Source organism: Hyperoodon ampullatus (assembly GCF_949752795.1).
Source record: "Hyperoodon ampullatus genome assembly, chromosome: 7".
Taxonomy (NCBI): domain Eukaryota; kingdom Metazoa; phylum Chordata; class Mammalia; order Artiodactyla; family Ziphiidae; genus Hyperoodon; species Hyperoodon ampullatus.
The window spans coordinates 33,502,036-33,526,830 of record NC_136920.1 but is presented as its reverse complement, the minus strand read 5'-3'; positions in this window follow the sequence as shown (position 1 = coordinate 33,526,830).

The window sequence follows — 24,795 nt, the reverse complement described above, 5'->3', positions numbered from 1 at the left end:
ACAAAAATAGATATTTTTCTGGCAAGTCAGTGCTTTTCAGAACAAATTTAGTTTTAAGCAGAATCTTAAAATCAGATTCTATCAGTTCATATTCACTAGAGTCATTTAAATCATTAGATTAGTTTTTCTTAATTAAAGGCAAGGATTAGCTTTACCGGCCTTTGATAGGAGTATATGTAATAAAAAGTATGTTCAGTTAGACATCATTTTAACTGACGTTTTGTAAGCAGTTTGATCAAATGAATGTTATTTGAGCAATTGGAGCCTCATCCCCAAATCACAGAATTAGAAATAAAATCCTTTGTAAATCATGCCTCAATGCTGATTTTTTTTCCCCCTCATTTCTCTTTGTTGGTTTTTGTGGCTGATTATCTATTTTGTGGTCATCCAGGCCTTGCCTCTCACATTGCCTGATAATGGAATGTTGTTTCTTACTAAGCTTCCCCTAGAGGACAGGCCAGGAAAAGGAAAGAAACTAAAATCACTAGCTTCTCCTCTTTAAGAATATAGATTACAGATTCGATAGGGAAAGAGTCTGGCAAGTGAACGAAGAATCATATGTATTTTGATTTTAGATCTTTTAAAGGTATTCTTTCCAATTTACATTGATTGGCAATTTTACAAATAATATTTTGTAAACCAACAAGAAGCTTGCTTTTAAAATCCCATTTACTGCCTTACCATATAAATTAGACGATATTTAAAAATAACTAGCATTCTGGTTCAATCAAATGAAAATGCTGTATGCAGAGAATGACATAGTGATACCTCCCTCTTACGGAGTGTCTTCTTCCCAGTTTGCTAGGCTCTTTCAAACATTCTCTTCTATCCACCAAAAATTGCTGTGTTGTAGGTCTTACTATCAGTGACACTGAAAAAGCTATAGGCAAAATGAATATATTTTCATCTGAATCAATACTGATATAGTCCATTGGGGGAGCTAGACCAAGCTAAAATCTCACACACAGAAATATTAACATACAAGACCAGGGGGTACAAAAGTAGGCTAGGTTACTGTTCATTTTTTTAAGGTTAAAAATATCCCCCTCCTCTTTCTTCCCGTCTCCTCTTTAACACCTTCTAATCTTCTGTCAGGTTTCAAACAGGACAGTTGAAATTTCTTGCCTTCGCGCTGAAGGGCTCTATGTAAATACACATAAACAGTGAATATCAGGTGCACTATTCTTAAAGTGATACTCATTCTCACGACACTTCAGGCGAAACCATTTCATCTACAAGTCAAGGATGTTTATAGGTGCGCGTGTGACAGAGGATGACGTGACACTTTTGAGGTTTGTTTAAGTTGTTAAAGATCTCGAGGTTACAAGAATTAGTTAAGCATTTTCCCTCCTTGTCTCCCGAAGACTCGAAATCTACAATTTTCTCCATTCGACTGTCAAGATAAATTGGCATGTCGACTAAAAGCATAATATTCCCTTAAGGGTGCATTCATTTAAAGCCCTAGCAGCTGTATTAGGTGGCAGCGGGTATTCGCTAGCAAGGCATCTCGAGGAGAGAGGGAACTCTGCGATTTAGAGTGACAGATGATTTTTTTCTCATCCATCAAACCGCCTCAAATGTCACAATATTTACACCTCTTCCTTGGTGAATCCAGAGACAGGCAGACAGGGAAAAAAAGCCGACCGGCTGCCGCTTGATTTGGGCAAAAGGAGGCGTTGCACCTTTAAATTCTGCCCCTCCATTCCCCGTTACCCCCAGCCCCCCTTCTCGGGATTTTGCAATAAATCTCCCAGTTCTGCGTTCAGCCCTGCAGATCCGTATTTAAAACAGCACCATCTGGGAAGGGTGGGTGGCGATGGTGATGCGGACTCCTTGGAGTTCCTTTGCAGCACGCTTGGAATTGCATCAGACTGATCAGAAATCCCCCCGCCCCCAAGCCCAGCCCCTCCCGCCTCGCTCCCCTCCCCTCCCCTCCCCTCCCCTCCCTGCGCGTAGATCTGACTGAGAAAATGACTGGATCTCGGAACAATCTGTGCCCCATTCGCTGCAGCCTTGCTCCGTAAACCCTGCCCAACGCTCCCTTTGTGTGCCGAGCAGCCTATCACGGTCATCTGATCCTAGTGCCTGGTTTTTATTTTTTTCCTTCTAAATCTCCACAATATCCTCTCATTGCCTATGAATCCATCCTTTTCACCTGAGCAGAGTTGGAATTCTTTCTTTTTTCGTTCGCTAGAACAGTCAAGTGAGTTTCGGAAATAGGTTTTCCCCCTACGCTCCCCCCTACCCCCATCCAAGCCTTGCCTCTTAATTAAGAAGGGCTGATCCAGGGAGGAGGAGTCCAGAACGCTCAAGCCCTGGGGCGAAGACTACCACGGGGCTTGGCCGGGAGGCCGGAACAAAGGGCCCGGGAAGGGGGGTGGGTTAAGGGTTGTAGGAGTGTGGAGAGGACGGTGGCCCCCGCGCAGGGGTGCGCAACTCCCTGGACTCCCAGTGGAGAGGCAGGACAAGGCTGCCGCGCGCTCGCTGTCCCCCCGGGGCGGAGGCGGGGAGGTGGAACGGAAGGCTGGGAGGCTCTGAGCAGCTTCGATCACCCCCGCCCCCCGGCCCACCCGGGCGGCTGCGGCTGTGGCCCGGCGGCGAGCCGGCTGCCCTCCACCCGCGCCTCCGGGTGCAACCTCGCGGTGGCTGGGCGGTCTGTGCGCCCAGCTGATTGGTGGCTCGTTCCAGCCGCCGCGCGGAGCTACGAGTGTTCTCCTCCACCTCCTCGAGCCGCCCAGGCCTCCTCCCCCGGCCCGCTCCCTGGCTCTTCGGCCCGTAAAGGACCTTCTCCTCCCAAGTAGAGGCCCCCTTTTCCTTAGTTACCCCGACTGACTCGGACCTGGGCTCAGAGAGGCATCCAGCCTGGCGGGGGAGCGGAGCTCGGTCTCGGCGGCTCCCCTTCCCCTGAGAAAGCGGGAGCCCTCTAAGCCAGCACCCGAAACTCGTAGGGAGGGAGGAAAGAATGGGAGAGGAAAAAAAAAAAAAAAGAAAGAAAGAAAACAACCAGAAAGAAACATCCAGCCAGGCGCGAGGGCGACGGAGGGGAAGAGAGAATAAGGAAGGGACGGAGGCAGGAGGAGGGGGCGGGGTGGAAGGAGGTGGGGGCGGGAAGGAGGGAGGAGGAGAGAGAGGGAGGGAGGGATACAGAGAGAATGAATCCTTTGCCTAGAAGAGCTGAAATTACCTTGATTCATTTTGTGTTGGAGATTTGGCGTTACCTCCTACCCTCTCCCCAACCTCCACCTCCTGTTTCCTCACCGCACACCACCTCCACCGCCTAATTCTAAACGGTACAAAGTCAAAATTTAGGAAATCGAATATTGTGTAAAAGCTTCATAATTAGTAATGAACCTACTGTACACACACACACACACACACACACACACACACACACCCTGGCAAAGAAAACGGAAAAGAAACAGATGAAGGGGAGAAAGAGAGAAATCTTACATTTGAATCAGACATTTGCAGGTCCAAGTTAACTAAACTCAATATATCCGCAGGAAAACTGAGCTTCCCCACCCCCCTTCTCGCTTTACCCCAAGGCTCTCACCTAGGGCAATTCAAACTGGGCAAATACCAGGAAACAACCCCCCTCTCACACTCTCCTTCTACTTCCTCCCCTCCACCGCGCGTCCTCTCGGGAAGATCGAGTATCAAAATAGCTCAAAATTTGGGGTTGCAGGGGGTCCCCGCCCCGGTGCTTACCTTCTTTGCGGCTTACACCACCCCGGTGGCTAGATCCTGGAGATAAACACTTGCATTTCCCAAAGTTAACCCAGTATACCAACCCGGAGCTTGCCAAGAGTCTATTCCAGCCTACACCGCTAGGAAGCCAACTTCAGCGAGCTCAACGAGGGGACCAAACTGGGGCTCGCTTTCCAAACGCTCCGCTCCAAAATCTGACTCTCTCTCCAGCCCCGATCTCAGTGTGAGCCGAACCACCGAAAAGACGCTTCTTAAGGGCGACACAGGGCCGGCTTTCTGCGGGGCCGAGACGGCTACCTGGGGTACCACCACCTAGGACAAATCCGTTGGCTCTGTCCAAGGTGCTGAATGGGCTCGTATCTCCCGGATTACACACCCAGCGTAGCGGGAGGAAAAGGATAAAAAATCTCTAATTAAGTGATATTTGATATTGCTCTAGACGGTTTCTTGCACTTCCTTACGTTTTGTCACGTGCAGATGGCTTTGCCAAAGCCATCCTGTTAATAGTTGATCACATGTTGATGAGACCCCTTTCTTCTATGACAGGCTTACCCATTTCATTACCGGTGATATGCCCTTCTGACTTATTTCTCTCCCACCAACCCCACCCCCATCTGCACCCAAACTCCCAGTCTCTATCCCATCCTTACCTCTACTCCACCCCCTAACCCCAATCTCTAATAGCATGATTGTTTTTAGATGGAAGTTAACCTCCTTGCGAATGTCAATTACATGCCCACATATAAATCATAGAATATGCTCATACACCACACACATAGAGGCAGAGAATGGAATGCAAGAAGGCTGGGAGAGAAGCATCAGCCTTGAACAGCCAATATAACACACACACACACACACCCAACTCCAAGTTTGTTCCACGCAGTTCCACATTGCTGTGTTAAATCTCAAATGATTCCAATTAAAGTTGCACTGTGTAAAAACCCGATTCTCCTGGCCTGAGTAGCTGCTGTTCTTTGGCGTGTGAAGTGCTAGGAAGAGCTGTGATATGCCCGTTGTTAAGCAACATGTCAAGATTTTTCAGTTATAATGCAGGGTTTATTGCTACTCACCATCGTGCCTTTGCTGTCCTGGAGACTCAAGTGTCTTAAAATCCCGTCTCCCCAACAGATGCTGGAAGGTAATGTGTCTTGTTTGAAGTCATCATGTGAGAAGTTCGGCTTTGCTCAGTGGATCGCCCACCACTTGGTGTGACTTATGAATCTAATAACCCTTTGCAATATCCGCAAGCTTAAACTGTCAACCACCTTGGCGACTACAGAAGACAAAGCAACTGTCATCGATGTTGTAAAACCTATAGATTTACGCAAACGCCCTCACTCCCAGAGACACGTTTCCTTTTGAGTTCTTACGTGATTCTAATGAATGAGCGAGGTTACCAATGACTGCCCAAGTGCCCTGCTATATAGCGGTGGTTCCTGGGGCTACCTCCCAACCGCCGGTCACTGGGTCCTGGCACAGAAAGTTCCCGGGGAGTTTCAGGGTACCCTCATAAAAATAACCCAGCCTGCACACTTGCCCACTGCTCAGGTCACACCTGGGGCTCTGGCAAAGCTGAGCTCGACTCGGGAGATTTCCCTGTCGCCAGGTAAGAAAAACCTTCGCCTAGGCAGGCTAGGGCGGGAAGACCGCTGGGGAACTTGTTGCTTATCAGGCTACCGCTTTAATAATAATACCAGAAAAGCGCAGGGGGAGGGTGTGAGGGGGGGCGGCAACGACGACGATTATCCGTGCTGTTTACGTGACCAACTCACTGTGACTCCTTTGGTTAAAAGGAAACTTCTCAGAAAAGTTCGTGCCCCTCCCCCTTCCCCCATGACTAAGGGTCTCCAGCTGATGAGGTCTTGAGTGATGATCAAATGTGTGTGGGGGGCGACGGGGGGATAGACGGGGAGGGGGTGTGGGTGAGTGACTTGTCCTTGGGAACAACTACTTGCGTCGAAGCGCGCATCAGCCCGGCAACTTTCCCTTTCCCTCTTAGGGACTGATGACTAGGCGAGAGGCACTCGGGCGAGCCACTAGTTGCCCACAGGAACCTATGTAAACCGAGCTCTCGGGCGGCCGAGTTGAATGAAGTTATGACTGCGTTTGCTCTAATGGCTTCTCAAATGTGAGTTAACAGCCCCGGTGCGCAGCTAGGTCGGCATGGCGCGCCGCGGAGTGTGGAGCCGCGGGCAAAGGCAGGGAGGGGTGCCTCTGCAGCGGCTCGGCGCTCCGCGTCCGCTCCTTGCTTCTTCCCCTGAGTCGCTTCCGCATCATCCGGGGGCTCCCGGGCCACCAGGGCGCCCGGGTGAGCGCGACGGGGAAGCAGAGCCGCGCACCGGAGGAGCGGGGGCTGGGGTGAAGAGCCGCGGGAGGGGGCTCTCCCAGGAAGCCCCGCGCTGAGCACCCGCGCTTCCCCACCAGTGGCGGCGCAGGCTGGGAGGTGGAGAGGTCACGTGTCGGCGGAAAGTAACTTAGAAGGCATAGAATGAACTTCAAGGAGAAGAAAAAAGCACAAGACAACAAACCAGCTCCCCAGCCCTCACCCGCACCTCCCTCGTCCCCCGTGTGTAAAATAAAGGTAAAGGAGGGAGAGGTGGGAGAAGGGCGCCGCTCCCTGCTGGAGACCTGGGGAGAGCTCGAGAAATCGCAGGCAACGAGCTGTATAACCCGGTCGTTGGCAACGTCCCCCCAGCCTAGGGAGGCGCTAACCCAAGGTAGCTTTCCACTGAAGCCGCCCTTTGCCTACCCCCAGCCGGCGCCTCCACAGCCGAGCAGAGGAACGGAAGACGAATGTAAACCAGTTGTTATGGAGATGCCGGTCGCTCTGAGGAGCGCAAGTGCCCTGGAAAGTCCCCACACGCATTTCAGGTTTCGTCGTTTTGGCACCAACACCAAGATTTTACTCTCCACCCAGAGTTCCCACGAAGGGGAGCCCACCAACGGCGTCACAGGCCTTGGCCGCGGCGCCATTGCCTGCAGGGATGAGGCAGAGAGATGCTGCAGAAGATGGTGGACAGCTCTTAAGTTTCAGACCATCCAGCCCTTTCCAATTTCCAGTTTCTTTGTGCCGATCAAAAGTGCTGTATCTGAATGACAATCGTGCTTCCTTAGGTGTATAAACCTCAGTTACACTATAGGATGATTAGAAGCAAGAGAACATTGGCATTTAGTGGCTGCTTCAAGGTCCTGCTCCCCATCCCCCTCCTATTCCAGAAATGCCTTACTTATGGAAAACAGGCTTGACTTCCTAATTCTGTATATGGACTTCTGTTCATTGGAATCTCCATTGGTACCGGGTTATCATTACTGTAAGTCCAGTGTTGAGTTGATATCGCTCTAGAGATGTTTCCAGAGCCAACCTAGCTTATCCTAGGCTCCAACCAAGATACATGTATTCAGATGTTTATCAGACCTCATTAGGGATAGTTCTAGACTTGCCAGGCTCTTAGAGACCTGAGATTGGTCATCATAAAAGGATGCCAGACACCTCCACAGTCACCAACACAACAGTTCCCTCCAACTAAAAGGACTGCTCAGATTGTCCACAAATTGCCACTTTTTGTCGATCCATGAATTAGCCAGCAGATGCTGCCCTAAGACTGGAACAGCTGGCACATACCATCCTCAGAGATCTTGGGGTACAGGTTTTGTGGACAAAACTGATTTCCTGAGAAAGCAATTCATAATGCTGTAATTAAGTATTCATTGTCTCTAGTACAGATCTGAAATCTTGAAATAACACAGGGAGATGATTACTCTGTGGACATAATTACCCCCCACTGTCATCTAGGTGATATATTTATATGAATTTTTCCTCAGTAGTTGTGGTCTGTATAGAGACTATTAGTTACTTCTCTGATGGATCCTTATTCTGAAAATTAATGTCATATTTTATAGGGGGATACCCTAAATCATTAGCTTGGGTGCCTGGGGATTCAAAACATGAACAATTGATTAGTTTGAAATGATTTAGACAATACGTGATTGTGCTGAAAATATTTCCCAAGGAATATTTTTGACCACTGTTCTTCTTTCCTGGAATCATTACTAAAACCTACAACTCACAGACCAAGATGAGGGACAAGAGTTGTCATATAACTAGAGTTGCTATAGAGAGTTGGGGAGAGAAGAGATGGTGTCTTGACATACATATATTTTCCTCTCTTGATTTCTCAGTGATCTGAAGAAGAATTCTCTTGGTTTGTTATCAGCTTTCCACCTTTTAATCTCCATCCACTCACTTACATATTTTCTTTCTTTCCATCTGCAGAAATCCAGTTTCTAATATAAGCAAAGGTTGCAGTCATTTAATTTGTTAAGATAGATGCCAAGTACTGGACCTGCCACAGTTTTAATCTCAGGAGCACTTATTCTGGAGGCCATCTCATTTTCTCTACAAGAACCTAGTCAACTATGATATGAATATCACACCTGTCTGGGTTCATCTGATCCCATTCATTTTTAGTAATGGTAAGAACATTTCAAACTGAACAGTAAACAAAGCTTGTTCCTTAAAGATTACCATGTAACAATGTAGCCAAATTTGAAGCAAAGTGTATTAATACAACCTAGAAGGAAGGATTTTTGCTTTCAGACCACCAGTACTGTTCTTTATTGGTGAATTGTTTGATGTTCACATGCAGTTTTCTACCAAAGCCATAGTCATAAAGTTTATCCTCTGCCTGTACCTTTATGAACAAGCGTACAAAAATTAATAAGAAGGGGCTTATCAAGACTAGGAGGCACAAAGATATCATTAAGTAGATGTGTCAAGAGTCTCAGAATTAATGGGAGAGAGGGAACAAACCAGGAGTCTACAAAATCAGAAATGAAAAAGGACTCCTTTTGTTTAGGGAACAGATGCTTGGAATATCTCTTGAGACAGTCTCCTCTCTCTTAATTTCTAAAAGGAAATTCAGCAAGTCGCACTGAAAAGAATGGTTTGGGTACCCCCTCCCCCATATTAAGGCAGAAGTAATGAGATAGTACTTCATTCTTGCCTCCCAACTTTTTCCCCCAAATCTATTTGTTTGTACTTAACTGCCAAGCTCTCCATCTCACCTTGTGTTGGATAGATTATTTCCATCCTTCCCCCTTACTTTTATTTCCTCTCCTCCCCCTTCAGTACTTGCTCTATGCCAGACACCTTGATAGAGGCCGATGATCCATATATTAAGAATTCCCTACCCTAAAGAATCTCAGAGTCTAATAGACCCAAGATCTAATCTATGGAGGGTCATTGAGTCAGGTGAAGATGATACAGTTGAAGAGCACATGCTTAATTATTGCCAAGAGGTCAACAGTTACCTTCTCTGAACTAAGGATCAGTTGTTATAATCAATGAAAGAAAGTGTTCACAGAAAGGCTTCAGAAGGTGACAAAATTGCTGTCTTGGAGGCTTAGGAAAAGAAAAAAAAAGGTAGCAAAAGTGTTCTGCGTATGATATAAGAAGTGATTCTGACCAGGTAGGAAGAAAGATTGGCTCTCTTAGTCACTTCCTGATCTATAATGGTTCTCCACAGGCAATAGAAGGAGAAGCAAAGAATCACGATGCACAAATTGGAAAGCTTTCTGCAAACAAGAATAGGAAACAATTGCCAAGAACCTGGTGTTGAGCTCATATCTAAAAAGAACTCAAGGAATCTTCCATCTACGAACCTAATTTAGTTAGAAAGGAAACAATCAGAGCATCAAAAAGAAGCAAGCAAGAGAAAGGCTTCGAAAAGTTATGATTTAGTTGCAATAACCTCTGTGCATTCCTGAGTCTGACAAATAGCATGAGACAGAAGATCTGGATATGACTTAACTCAGTTTCAGGAAAACCAGACAACCCTATAATGAGGCTGAAGCAAGACCACGTGGAATATTGAGGAAGAACTGAATGGCTCTGTCTAAACCATCTTACAGACAAGAAATGAATAAAAGGAAGTCTGGGTGGCAAGTAGAGAAGTGATGTTATTAATACGAAAAGTTGATAGGGGATTAAGACAGGTCAAGAACATGTCAGGTCAGGGCTCGTGAGCAAATATACTGAGCTAAATGTAAGATCATATTAGAAAGTGAATAAAAAGAGAAAGCAAATCCCTAGGGTGTCACATAACTTAGGATCATGGAAAGGTAAGTGAAAACTAGTAACATTGTCTATATTGTGATAGGGCCTAACAAGGTATGTTTCAGATCAAATCTGCCTAGAACATCTGGAGGGAAACTTTCACAGGTGCAAAGCCATGCTTCTCATAATTAACGTGCACATGAATCTCCTGGGCAGTTTGTTAAAAGTGGATTCTGAGTCTAGGGTGGGGACCAAGATTTGGCATTTTTAACAAATTCCCAGGTTGGACTGTTCTTCACGAATGCTGCTTCAGCCTATGGTATTGTCTGCATTATGGCTTCATTGAAAACTAGCTAATCTCTTTATTAACTGAAGTGAATGCCAAATAACAAAAAATAATTCAAGGAAGAGAACTGTTCCTTTCACCCTAAAGTTACACGAATCACAAACTGTAGCTTACTTTTCAACCCATTAATTCCAGAAAGTTCCTGAATACAATGGGCATCAACCTCTCAACAGTAACACTGCCATAGTTTGAATGTTTGTCATTTCATATGTATTGGAATAAAAGAAAAGAGAATGAGCTTGGAATATATTGGGCACATTGCAAAACTGAAAAGGAGTCAGAGAAAATTATTCTAGTCATGTAAAGAGGATTGGTTAGGTCATATTATGAGTCCTGAGCTCATTCTGGGTTTCTTTCTATAAATAGGATATTTTGGAACTAGAGAAGGCATAGCAGAAGGCAACCAGAATGACAGAGGGATTTGGGGAATTTGCTTCTGCTGAAAGGTTAAAGAAACTAGGTCTGTTTTCTTTTGTAAGGAGAGGAACGGTGGTACCTCACTGAGGTGATATCATTCTGAAACTAGTGGAAGTAATAGGATGCGACAAGAGTACCTTATGGAAACAAGAGTAGAAGGATTCTGGCAAGGAATGAAGGCCAGAAGAATGGCTCTAGCTTTTCTAAAGGCCTTCAGTTAGTGTTCCTATTGGCAAAATTCCACTAGTCACAAAAGGAGTGGTAAACCCTGGATTTAGATCAGGAAATAAGTGAGAGATACAAAATGAGGCGGCAAGGAGGCATCTTATCTCTTTCTTCATTGAGAACATTTTCAAAGGGGCATTTATTAATCCTATAGAAGCCCTGCACTCATAGCACATGATGAACTTTATTAACACTCCCCAGGCTCAAGGACTTTGCTTCTGTAACATATTTCTGCTTCCTCTTCATCCCCAAATGGTTCCATAAGTTCAGCAAAAAATGTAAATAGGGCTTCCCTGGTGGCACAGTGGTTGAGAGTCCACCTGCTGATGCAGGGGACACGGGTTCGTGCCCCGGTCCGGGAAGATCCCACATGCCGCAGAGCAGCTGGGCCTGTGAGCCATGGCCGCTGAGCCTGCGTGTCCGGAGCCTGTGCTCCGCAGCGGGAGAGGCCACAACAGTGAGAGGCCCGTGTACTGCAGGAAAAAAAAAAAAAAAAAAGTAAATACTCAATTACAATATGCAGGGCTCTTCCTCTAAGTTACTTTTTTTTTTTTTTTTTTGCATCAATCCTGGAAAACACTCTCTTTTTCAGTTGATAGAAAAGCATTGTCCAGGACTTTGCATATGAGATCCTAACATCTTCATCTGATCCCTGAAGTTCAGAGATGGAAGTACTTGCAAGCCACTCTGGTCAGTCCCACCATTTAAATTAATTAATTTATTTATTTATTCATCTATTTATTTTTGGCTGTGTTGGGCCTTCATTGCTGCACACGGGCTTTCTCTAGTTGCGGGGTAAGTGGGGGCTACTCTTCACTGCGGTGCGCTGGCTTCTCATTGTGGTGGCTTCTCTTGTTGCAGAGCAGGGCTCTAGGTATGTGGGCTTCAGTAGTTGTGGCACGCGGGCTCAGTAATTGTGGCTCGGGGGCTCTAGAGTGCAGGCTCAGTAGTTTTGGCGCATGGGCTTAGTTGCTCCACGGCATGTGGGACCCTCCCAGACCAGGGCTCGAACCCATGTCCCCTGCATTGACAGGCAGATTCTCAACCACTGCACCACCAGGGAAGTCCCCCCATCATTTTGTAGTAGGGGAATATAGAACTCATTGAGTTGATAATCATGCAGTTTTGTCTATTTGGTACTGGAATATATACACTTAACAGAGACTTTGAAAATTCCCCAATGAACTATTGGGAAAATATTAGTCATACAATGAGTTAACTCAGAACTCTAGTCCTCTGTCTTTTCAATAAGACAACCCACGTGGGGGGAATTGCTCTAGGTCCACTGCTTTAAGTGATCTCAAGCCTCTGTGAATGGTCAGTAGTTCAGGAAATCAGGTGGGAGAAGGAGGCAGTTCTCTCTAGCTTCTCCATTCTTCTGGCCTTCATTCCTTGCCAGAAATATATGATGCTATTATCTCTCTCTTTTTTTTTTAACATCGTTATTGGAGTATAATTGCTTTACAATGGTGTGTTAGTTTCTGCTTTATAACAAAGTGAATCAGCTATACATATATATATATATATATATATATATATATATATATATATATATCCCCATATCTCCCCCCTCTTGCGTCTCCCTCCCACCCTCTCTATCCCACCCCTCTAGGTGGTCACTCTCTCTTTTTTAAAAATAAATTTATTTATTTACTTATTTATTTATTTTTGGCCGCATTGGGTCTTTTTTGCTGTGCGTGGGCTTTCTCTGGTTGCGGTGAGCAGGGGCTACTCTTCGTTGTGGTGCTCGGACTTCTCATTCTCATTGTGGCTCTAGGTGCACGGGCTCCAATAGTTGTGTCATGAGGGCTCAGTAGTTGTGGCCCGTGGGCTCTAGAGCACAAGCTCAGTAGTTGTGGCTCATGAGCTTAGTTGCTGGGCGGCATGTGGGATCTTCCCAGACCAGGGCTTGAACCTGTGTCCTCTGCATTGGCAGGCAGATTCTTAACCACTGTGCCACCAGGGAAGTTCCTAATTATTGTTTTTAATTATAGCTTACTTTCTGTTAGAATATTGTGACAAGCCAGTCTCAATTAGCTATACTGTCCCCTCCCTCCCCCTGCCCCCCAAACACACTGTGGCTGGTATATAATTGAAGCTTAATATAATTTTGTTACATGAATTGAAATTAAACTGATCCTTTTACCTCTGGGAAGACTAGTTTTCTAACCTCATATAATATAGAAACCTAGATTGGAATGCAAAGTGAGACCAGGAGGAGAACATGGAATACCAATTGTCCTACCTTCTGGGAAGGCTTAAACCACATCTGGAGTCTCCCCTTCCCCCATCTCCATCCTAGAAGGTAGCAGATGCATCCTAGAAGAAGCCTCGACAGAACATAGGCCAACTCCTTTCTACAATGGAGGTTATTCTTGAAACCCAAGAACTACAAATCAAAGATGGGGTATACACTGCAAATTAGGGGGGACTAATGAGATGACTCAGAGTCCCAGAATGGGTCTGAGTTTGCAAATCACTGAGGAGATGTTCCCAAAGTCTTGACAGATCTATGTTAAGGCAGAAACAAGGACATCTTATTCTCCAATATTACTGTGATTCAGAATCTAAATAGTGACCTGAACACCAGAAATGTCAGCCAAGAAATAGAAAAAAGAATGAGCAGGCCAGAGATCTGGGTCTGAATAAAATAATTGTGAAAAGCCTGGAATTTCAAGAGAAAAAGAGGAATCTCTGGCCCCCACACTGGGCCTTTCTTGGTTCCTCTGCCTCTGTTTCCTGCCCCCTGTAAGGCAGGACACAAGTCTTGGAAAAGGGCTGCACTGGAAAGAACTCTCATTCCTACTCTATTACTCACTGTATTGTCTGACTTTGGCAAATCATTTTCTCTCTCTGGGCCTCAGTTTTTCTACTTATATAATGGCATTAGATTGGACATTTGTTACGTCAAACTGAATTACATTTGAGCTGAATTACATCTGTCCAAATTCATCTTTTGAAGTCCTGATCGTTAGTACCTCAGATGTAACCATATTTGGAGATTGCTGGGTCTTTAAAGTGGTGATTAAAGTAAATGAGGATGTTAGGGTGGAGCTCTAATCCAATATGACTGATGTTTTTATAAGAAGAAAGAGACAACAGGGATGCATGTGTACCGAGGAAAGACCATGTAAGGACAAAGCAAGAGGGTGGCCACGTGCACTCCAAGGAGAGAGACCTCAGAGGAAACTAACCCTGCTGGCACCTTGGTTTTGGCATTCTAGCTTCCAGAACTGTGACAAAATAAATTTCTGTTGTTAATGCCACCCAGTTTGTACTATTTTGTTATGGCAGCCCTAGAAAATGAATACATATTTCAAACTGCCAAATTATCTGCCTTCCTAGTTCTGTGAAATTTCCTTCAACATGTTTAGTATTAGGATCGATTGAAGATGATTGCAAATGCTTTGACAGTTCTGCCATCAAGAGGTGGGGTCTATGTGCTCCTCCCCCAAATCCTGGTAGGCTCTATGACTGCCTTGACTAATAGGATATAGCAAAATCCTATATGTGTGGCCCCATTCTCAGCATCACCTCAGGGTATAATTTGGATGCTTCTTCTCCACCACCAGAAAAAAGGAATGGTTGGAGAAGGGAATATGCCATCTCTTTAAGGAGATTTCCCAGAAATTGGAAACACTGCTTTTGCTTATGCTTCATTGGCTAAACTTTCGTCATGTGGCCAAATCTATCTGATACATAGCCTGAGAAATGAAGACTTGATTCAGGATATCTAAGTGCCTGTTTAAAATTTAGGAATTCTATTACCTAGGAAGAATAGAGGATTACTGAGGAAAAGAAGTAGTCTTTGTGATGGTTACCATTTATTGAGCATTTATTGTTTCAAGTAAGGACTGATCCTAGGCAATTAGAATAGTTACCAGCCCTATGTGCTTAAGATTCTTATTCCCATTTACTAGAGGGGAAAGGGGAAACCTAGAAGTGACTTGCACGAAGGCATGCAGCTAGTTAGTGCCTGAGGCAAGGTTGAAACCACGTCTGTGTGACTTCAAGGTCTGTGCTCTTTTCACTCAAGCAACCTGGTTCTAGTCCTGGATTGACCAGTTACTCACTGTGTGACCTCGAGCCAGTCATCTCTCCAAGCAAAGGCAGATTTATTGTGAAGCTAGTGGACCCTTGGAGAGAGATAGGGGTTTCTTGGAGCTGTGTGTGCTGGAGGTGGCATGGTGGGGGGCGGGTAGGAAGTATTTCTATGTAAGCATTTCTGGCAAATTAACAATAAGACCCAAGAAAAAAGGGATTCTACTCCTAAGCCTTCAACAATTTGTTGTGATCTCTTTTCTTATTCGAATATATTCACCCTTGGGCATAGTGTTGTATTTGTAACATTGTATTCTTTCTTAAAGAGAGCCCCCAAATTGTATATCCTTTAGGTCTCACCAAACATGGATCCAACCCTGTCCCCAGGTCAAAATCCAGGAAAGCCCAAGAGAATGAATTCCAGAGAAGTTTTGAATGAAAGCTTGGGTCTGAGAAATGGCAGAGCAGAGACTGATCAGGAGGGCAAACCCACTGGGAAGTTAAGTGGGGTTTTGGAAGTACAGCTAGGCAGGCCTTTCCCAGGAACTTCTCCCACATTCCTCCAGAAAAGGAACTCTTTCCCACTGGCCTATTCCCATGGTCCTATCTGTCCTTTAGCCCATAGCACACTCTGCCTTCTGAGAGAATTACTTGTGTCCATGTCTGTCCCTCCACCCAGAGCAGCAGCTTTTAGAAAGCAGAAACCAGGTTTCCTTTACTCCTATAAATTCCTAGGACCCCAGCAAGAGATCTGGCACAGAGTAGGAGTTAATAAATAGTTGTTGAATTAAATCGAATTGAGGAAACTGCGGACTCAGGGACACAAAAGGGAACACAAAGAAAGCAAAGTTACTCATTTCTTTATTGTGTGATGTTCACCTGGCCTCAGTTTCCTTCTGTGAAATGACGACCTTAGACCTATTGGTCTCCAGGAGGGCAATTCTGAACCTGACAGCAGTGAACTAATTAATATCTCTGCACTCTCTATTCTCAGAGTGCAGGCTTTATACCTTGAATTGAGGTGAAATCCAATCTGGAGGGCTCATGTTCATTAAAAAGGCCTACGGCATTGCTTGGAAGTGTCAGGTGCTGGCCTGCCCAAATTCCAGCAGGGATAATTGCATTCTGACAACTTCAAGTTCCCCTGCATTGTTCAGTTGGATAAGGTAGGCTTTGCTTCCCATCTCAAATTATTTTGCACTGCTGTCCTTGGCTGTTAAACAGAGATGTCACCTCATTTGTAAGCCATTTTGCTCTTTCTTTTGAAGGACTGTGTAGTTTTGCTGAGGTTTAACAGTAATTTTGGCCCGTTAAGACATTGTATGACTTCAGGTAATTACCATGGATGAGAGGTGTGCCTACATACTATATTGGGGCTATTTTACAACCTTATTATTTGTCCTCCAGTGCTAAAGAATGACACTGAGACATGAAAATTCCTTCACAGTGACTGATCCATGTGTTTATGGGAGGAGAATGAAATGCGAAGAGAATTTGAACTTCCCTTCTGATAGAGGCATGGACTTGCCTCTAAAAATTGCCAGGGGCCACATGTGTTACCTCGTTAATAAAACAACTGTAGATTCCAGTGTGTTATACATTTGTGTCTTAAACACCCTGAACATAACCTGAATACCTTCTAGTCTAATAAAGGAATGAGAACGTGTGAAAGGTATTGGAAATTGCAGTGGCTCCATAAATATTGCTATGATCATGATTACATTTATTGGTTTATTTTCTGGCTTCATCATGGAATGCAGAAACAGGGGAAGTAATGTGCCATGGCTTGCCCTCATATTCAGTTCCATCAAGATACATCTGTAAAATCCTTTGTTTAATATTAAGGAGGTAATTTAACCCATTTTATGAAGCTTTATTTTATTAACAGCTGCTGTAATAGGTTTGCATCTGATCATCTTTCTTTGGTTATAATAATAACATCCTTATCCTCTTAATGATGAAATTTTCTCTACCTCTTTGATGTCTGTGATAATTGCTATCTATTGTAATATTTAAATTCAGGATTAGAATGAGTTTCTTTCTTCATCTGTAGCTCTTAAAAAAGTCAAGTTGTGAACACAGTGACACCAAATCAAACCCAAACTCGAGGCCTATAATAATCTTAACAGCTCAATGACTCCACTGTTATAAATAGATGGTTCATCCCTTCCATCACCAAATGTTTACTGAGCATTTCCTTTGGCTAAGTATGGGTAATGAAAAGATCACTGTACCGGATATGACCCTGTTACCCGTCTCCTCCTTAACACGGATAGTATATATCTTGGAAAAACTAACAATTTCACAAAATGTATCTGGAGTTCAGATGAATGAAGATGGGGCATGGAAAGAGGAAAGGGGTGCTGATTATGAATTACAAAGTAAAGTCCCTGTAGGAGGTCTTCTTAACTCTGTTTGGACTTTTTCTGGAATCTCTTCTTAGAAAAATGCACCCAGGGCTTCCCTGGTGATGCAGTGGTTGAGAGTCCGCCTGCTGAGGCGGGGACATGGGTTTGTGCCCCGGAACGGGAAGATCCCACATGCCATGGAGCGGCTAGGCCCATGAGCCATGGCCGGGGAGCCTGCACGTCCAGAGCCTGTGCCCCGCAATGGGAGAGGCCACAACAGGGAGAGGCCCACGTACCACAAAAAAAAAAAAAAGAAAAAAAAAGAAAAATGCACCCATTTTCTGAGTTTTGCTTGGGATTTTAGAGTATTTACAGACCCACAGAAGTTTCTCCTTGTGACCCAGGTCCATAATAGTATATTTGGGTGAAATTGAGAAAACATTTAAGTTGCTACCCAAAGCATGCCATGTGTTGCCTGTAAGAGTTCCCACATGATTGTTGACCTTGCCTTGGAGTTCCTTGCATTGCTCAGCATGTCACTCAAGATGGGAAGCTTCCTGCTAAAAGGCCAGATTGTCTTTATGACCTTAAATTTATCATCATTATTATAATCAGTCAAAATTCTCCTAATTTTGTGACCATTTTATTGATGGTTAGAAAATCTTTGGATTATATATACTTTTTTAGTGATTATGATCTGGTTTAGTTAAAGGACTATCAATATTACCCTTTAGTTTAGGAGACTGCCGTCAGAAGTGTTACATGGTATTAATATTTATACAAATTCTAGGCCAGACCTGTTCACCTGCATTTTATTTTCCTACTGTCATGACTTTAGCTAAAAGAAGCAGGCAAAAATGCTCATGGATGATCATGAGCTTAGGGTCGGTAACTGTAGAAGGGTTCTAGGGGTGCCTGTGTCCTACAACCAAGGCAAAATCAAAATCTCTCTTATCATGGGTTTATGATTGAGGTGTGTGTGCATGTGACTCTGTGTGTGTGTGTGTGTGTGTGTGTGTGTGTGTGTGTGTGTGTGTGAGTGAGTGAACACTCTGATCTCTTCAAGGAAGGAGAGGGGAATTTGACTGTCTATAGAGGGACTTCTTCCAACTGGTAAATGCTCAATAAATGTGTTGGTTGGGTGACAAAAGTACCAGGTATGTATAAGGAAGACACTTGGTTAATTGCAAATAGTCTTGAAAGTCACTAATCTTCCATTTAATTTAATTAATGAATATACACTGTCTACACAGGCCATAAATTGTGCTATGCTCTCTGAGTGATTCAAAGATGCATGATATCTTTCTCTGGAGATAATTGCTGCTAGTGAAGGTTGGGAAGCACATGGACGGCCACTATACCTTCTTGCTCCCACATCAGACATTTCTAACCGATCATGGTGCTCTTTCTGTCTGAATCTGGATTTGGTCTCAAAATCCTTTTATTTTTATTTATTTATTTATTTATTTATTTATTTATTTATTTGCCAAGCCACATGGCATGTGGGATGCAGGATCTTAGTTCCCCGACCAGAGATCGAACCCACGCTCCCTTCAGTGGAAGCACGGAGTCTTAACCACTGGACCACCAGGGAAGTCCCTCAAAATCTTCTTAAATTCAATGCTCTAGGCAACTCTTTCCAATCAATCTGAGTTGGAACAAGCAATCAAATCTATTTGCCATCCTGACTCTAGGGGAGGGGCAGATATATACACAGATGCCTATGTTTTCAGGTAGATCACATCATTGATAAAAATAGATATTCCTTAAGTATTTACTATATGCTGGATCAAATTCTCAACAATAGATTGTAGTAGTAATGTCCTGAAGATGAAAACTACTTAAGGAAATCCTACTGAGACCTTCTTTTGAAAAGCAAAAAAAAATCACTTTGAAAGAAAATCATCATCCTCTGATTGATTTGTTTGACGAGATCAACTGTGTATAGAATTTTTTGTGTGTACCACATGCATATGAAGGGAAATAGGGTTCAATTTCAATTGAACTCCTTCACTGGAGTATGAGATGAAGCAGAACAAGTAGGAAGGAGTGGTTTTTCAAGGAAAAACAATTCAGAGTAGGAAAACAAAATTAAAACACTCAGTGAGAGTGAATGGAAAGAATATGGAAACTAAAATTACAATACGAATCTCTTCTCCCCTCCATTTGACATAGGAAAAAATCTTCATTTTTCTTTCCTTTCCTGATGAAAAAAAAAAAACCAAAACCTGATTCCTGTTAGATTGGCTTTTGTAGGAAAGTCTACTCAATATGTTAACAAAGCATAGACTATTTTTTAAAGTAAGACACTCAATTTAACAAGGTGCTATAGACTGAGTCCTTGTGTCTTCCCAAAATTTATATGTTGAAACCTAATCCACAGTGTGAAATTCGGAGGTGAGGCCTTTGGGATGTGGTTAAGTCATGAAGGTGGAGTCCTCATGAATGGGACTAGTGCCCTTCTAACAGAGGCTCCAGAGGGCTCCCTCAACCCTTTCCTCCATCTGAGGATACAGTGAGAAGAAGGCTGTCCATGAACTAGGAAGTGGGTTCTCACAACACACTAAATATGCTACAGCCTTGATCTTGGACTTCCCAGCCTCCATAACTGTAGTAAATTTCTGTGTTTATAAGCCACTCAATCTATGCTGTGCTGTTCTAGCAGCTGGAACAAACTAAGACGTGAGGACTTTCCTTAGTATCCGTAAGAGATTTTTAAAAGATGAGGGTATGCACACAGTACAAAGAGAAATATTACATTAGCAAAAGAGTCCTGGGTATGTTAAAATTTTGTTAAAAAATAAAATAGACATGCATATAACTAAGCAGAAATTTTTGGACCCCATGGGGCTGTCCCACAATAACTTTATTTTCTAGTGCATTCTTTCTTTGGAGGCAATTCTTGGCTTAAAACAAATTTGGATCAGTCACTGATCACCTATCATGTGCCACATAATAATAGTAATTATTTGAGTGCTTCCTGAATGCCAGGGACTGTTCAGAGAGTTTATATGTCTTAACACTTAATCTTTTTTTTTTTTTTTTTTTTTTTAGCAGTACACGGGCCTCTCACTGTTGTGGCCTCTCCCATTGCGGAGCACAGGTTCCGGATGTGCAGGCTCAGCGGCCATGGTTTATGGGGCCAGCCACTCCGCGGCATGTGGGATCTTCCTGGACCGGGGCACGAACCCGTGTCCCCTGCATCAGCAGGCGGACTCTCAACCACTGCGCCACCAGGGAAGTCCAACACTTAATCTTTAACAGTCCTGTGAGATAGATACTGTTATTGTCCTCATTTTACAGATGATGAAACTGAGGCAGCAAAAGGCTAAGTAATTTGGTCAAAGTCATGCAATTAGTGAGTAACAGAGCTAGAATGAGAGCCCTCGTAGCCTAGTCCCTGTGCCTGCATTCCTAACTGGAATGCTTTACAGCCTCAGATGGGAAATTGAGGCCACAGACTGGTGCTCTGTGTTTCCTGGGATTGTTTCACTTTGAAACATTAATATTAGGACTATTTGCCTTCATAATTACATTTATCCTTTTAAGACTATATGTAAGTAGAAATGCAAGGATGACCAAGACTTGGTATTTGCTCCCAAATCCATGATCTCATTCATTCATTCATTTTCAATAGAAATTATTTTGGAGTTCTCTCTCTTGGTTTTCTTATTTCAGTGGCTACTCCTTGGTCTCAGTTTGCTGAATTTTTCTCCACCCCTAGACTTCTAAATTATAGGGTTCAGTTCCTGGTTTTAGCTTTTGGTGTTTTTCTCTATTTACAATCAGTTTTCAGTTGACTAAGTCTCATGACTTTAAATACCTTTTATATAATTTAACTCTAAAATGTATACTTCCATCTCAGACCCCTCCATTTAACGCTAGCCTGATATATCCTACTGCCTACTTGATAGACACTTCGATATCTAATAAGCAGCTCAAACTTAACATGCCCCAACCTGCACTACAGATCCTGCCCTCACCTCCAAAATCTGCTTCTCCCATGAATGGTCTTCCCACATTGTCAATGGCAATTTTATTTTCCTAGTTGCTCAGGGTAAGAATCTCTCTTCCTCTCACATCCCATTTCCAATCCATCAGCAAATCCTTTCAGCTCTTTATCACTGAAATATAACCAGAATGTGACAAATTCCTGCCACTCTCCCATATTCCCTTTGTTCATGCCATCACTACCTTTCGCCTGGGTTTTTTCATCGGCTTCTTTATCCGTCTACCTGCTCCCACCCTGGCCCATTTCAGTGGTGCGTCTCTAGTATCCCTCAGCATAACACTCAGAGAGGTCATTGTAGAATCAAAGTCAGGTCATGTTGCCCTTCTGATCAAAACTCTCCAGGGGCTTCCAACTTCATCTGGCACAAAAACTGATATTCTTACAGACTTATTATGACTTCGTCCTTAAAGAACTTGTAAGGTCCTACATTTTCTTCTTCCTCCTCAAGGCTCCCACTACTTCTCTGATTATATCTCCTTCCACTCTCCCCCTCATTCATTTTGTTCTAACTATGCTGGTTTCCTTACAGTTCTGTAAACACAGCAAACACAGTCCCTCTTCGGTACCTTTGGACTTGCTGTTCCTTTGTCTGGATGCTCTTGTTTTAGAAAACCACATGACTCACTCTCTGACTCTTTCAGTTCTTTGGTGAAAGGACACTTTGTCAGAGAGGTTTTTGACCACCTCAAGCAATATGTACCATATCCTCACTGCCTGTACTTCCCTGACATTTCCTGTCACATTATTCTGTTTCATTTATTTATTTCTTCTAAAGCATTTATCAATGATTGGCACTTTATATCCTTATTTGTTTATTGTTTGAATTGCTCCATCAGAAAGCAAGCTCGATGAGAGCAGAGACATCCTCTGTTTTGCTTCCTGTTGTATTTCAAGCCCTTGGAACAGTATCTTGCACATAGGTGATGCTCAATAAACACTTGTGGAATGACTGACTGACTGAATAAATGAATGAATAAGAATCTACTGTGAACCAGACACTGGGCTCAGCACCATGGGTTTAGCAGCAAGCAAGACAGACATGGTTCCTGCCTTCATGACTCATGCTCTATATTACTTATCAGCATTCTTATTTTCCCTAGAATGTAACCCAAATTTCTTTTACAGTCGGTTGAAAATGGAGAATGAAGAAAAGTGGAGAAAAATACAGTGGTATGGTCAGATGATGGCTAAGGAAAGGGAAGGGTAAAGATTTTAAGGCACCATGTGTTACAAGGGGTTTAATATTCCTTGTACTTTATTACTGTAATCAGTACTGGAGTTTGGTGAGGAAGGCTTCAGATACAGCCTTTTCTGAAATTTGCCCTGTGGACGCTTCTTACGATGCTCCATCAAGGGAAGGAAGAAAGAAGTCAAGCCAAACTGCCATGACAGTTGCTTATCACATAGGCATTACTCACAAATGCTTTCTTTACCCCATATCATTCTTAGGGCACATTCTGCATGGAAAATTCACACCTTGCTCTTTGCTTTGTTTCACTGAATATCTACCTGCTCTTTCTGGCTTGTTCATGTTTCCAATGTTTCACATATAGCAAACCCCAGGGGCAACACATGCTGCCTGAATTCTCAGGAATAAGTTGGAAATTTGGAAAATTATCCTCCATGTCTCCATAGAAAATTCTTGGGCCCTCCCCTGCCCCTTTCCTGTCTGACTTTTTTAAAAGCTGATTTATTTAGGGACAGTGGCTTTTCCTTAGTTCTCCAGTCACTTCAAGGTGTGAAGAGGCCATTGTAGGAGTCTTGCCCAGCAGAGGAGCAGAAGTAAACTTCAGAATTCTTTAAGACTCATTGACATTTCAGGCATGGCTTAGAACAGTAACTGGTTACTTTGTTGCTGTGGAAATGGGCCTTTTTGCGTTCAACTGTGTGGTTCAAGGGGTCAGAAGACAGAACCACGATTTTTTTAGCTAGTGGGAGTTCCCTGCGATTACAAAATACTGAAGTTAATTTTGCTTCTGGAGATTAAATTAGGCATGGAGGACAGTCATAATTTGTCTGGGGATTTATGGGTACAGATAAAAATAACAACAGATATTGTAACATGGGAAATGTTCTGGCTCAGTGGGAGATTTTTCACCTGATTTCTATCAGGTAACATCTTTGCTAGATATGGAAGGCTTTTCTTTTTGAACCACCATTGCCCTTTTAAGTTGCCTGGGCTAATGAGTGTTTTGGTCACTGAAGGAGAGTCACAAAGTGGGTTGGCTAGGAATGAACAAAATCTTAGGGAACAAATGTGGATCACTTTTGGACCATCATTGGGTGATCATTGAGCACATGCAGGCTATCCGTGGGTGATCCCCAGCAGATGATGATAAGAAAACTAATATAAGTGCTCAGGTTAGCTGGTGCCCATGGATCACAGGAATGGAGAGTGAACCACCTGAGGGCACTGACCCAGTTCTCTGCTGGTGGTGCCTTTGGGCTGATGGTACTTTGGTCAAGTTCAGCCATCTCTCCTTATTCTGTTCTAACCCAGTCTGTCTCAATCATCATCTCTCTTCTTAGTCCTAGAATCTTTACTTGGTCTGGAGAGTAAAGACCAAGAGAGATCATTTATATTTCCAAATCTTTTTCTGACTTACACTTGTTTCACAGTTCTTGAAACTCAAGAGCCAAACACTTTTCAACTTTTCTCCCCTGGTTCCATGCTGACACCCTTCTCTTAGAAAAGGGTTAACTCCTGTGTAGCTGCCAGTGCTGAAGGGTCACAGAGTTCATGTGAAGGAGTGAAATGAGGGATGAAGGTGAAAGTGGAGTGGGAAGATAGTGGATAACAGTTTAAAATGTTCTCTTGCCCTAAAATACCATTTAATTTGATGGTAAGACTCGCTCTGCCAAACACTGGGCCAAACCTTTTATCAGGCATCTTATTTAACTTTCATAACCACCTATGGAGAAGGTATTACTTTCTGATTTAATAGATGAGACAAAGGAAGCCCAGAGAGGTTAAGTAACATATCCAAGATCACGCAACAAATAACTGGCAAAACTGGCTACAAAGTCAGGGCTTTCTAATTCCCAAACCCATTTGCTTAACCACTCATTCACCTCCTCTACCACCAGCCTGGAGAGATGCAATTTGAGCAAACAATGCTGCGCCTTCTCCTTCATCTCATTTCTCTATTTCTAATTCCAGGGTAAACTGAGGGTTTATCTACATTGGTGCTGCAGGGCAAACATTCGTTTTGGCTCCGGCCTGGACTGTGTGGTAAAGGGTACACAGGTTGCTGGAATGTTAAGAGGCCCAGCTTCTTATTGCTACCTGAGCCCATGCAGAGGTGTCAGCTTTTTCTTTATCTACTGGGGGTGTCTCCTACAGAATCCCCAGGGACCCTGAGGGTGGGTACCCAGCCTAAGGGCTGTCCTTCCTTAGGAGGCCATGGAAAACAGCGAGCAATTGTTTTTTTTCCCTTTCACTCACAACTCTCTCTCTTTTCACCTGGGCCTCCTTCTACTAAACTCTATTCTTCCATTTTCCTCTGGATGGCTACTCTGGCCCCATGCCATCTCCACAGGAAAACAAGGAGCCCTCCTCTCTGGGATAAGTGATTTCTCAGTCCCCACTGGAGCTCCCTCAGTAGATAAGGATTTTTGGCATGTTTTCAAGGATGTTGCAGCT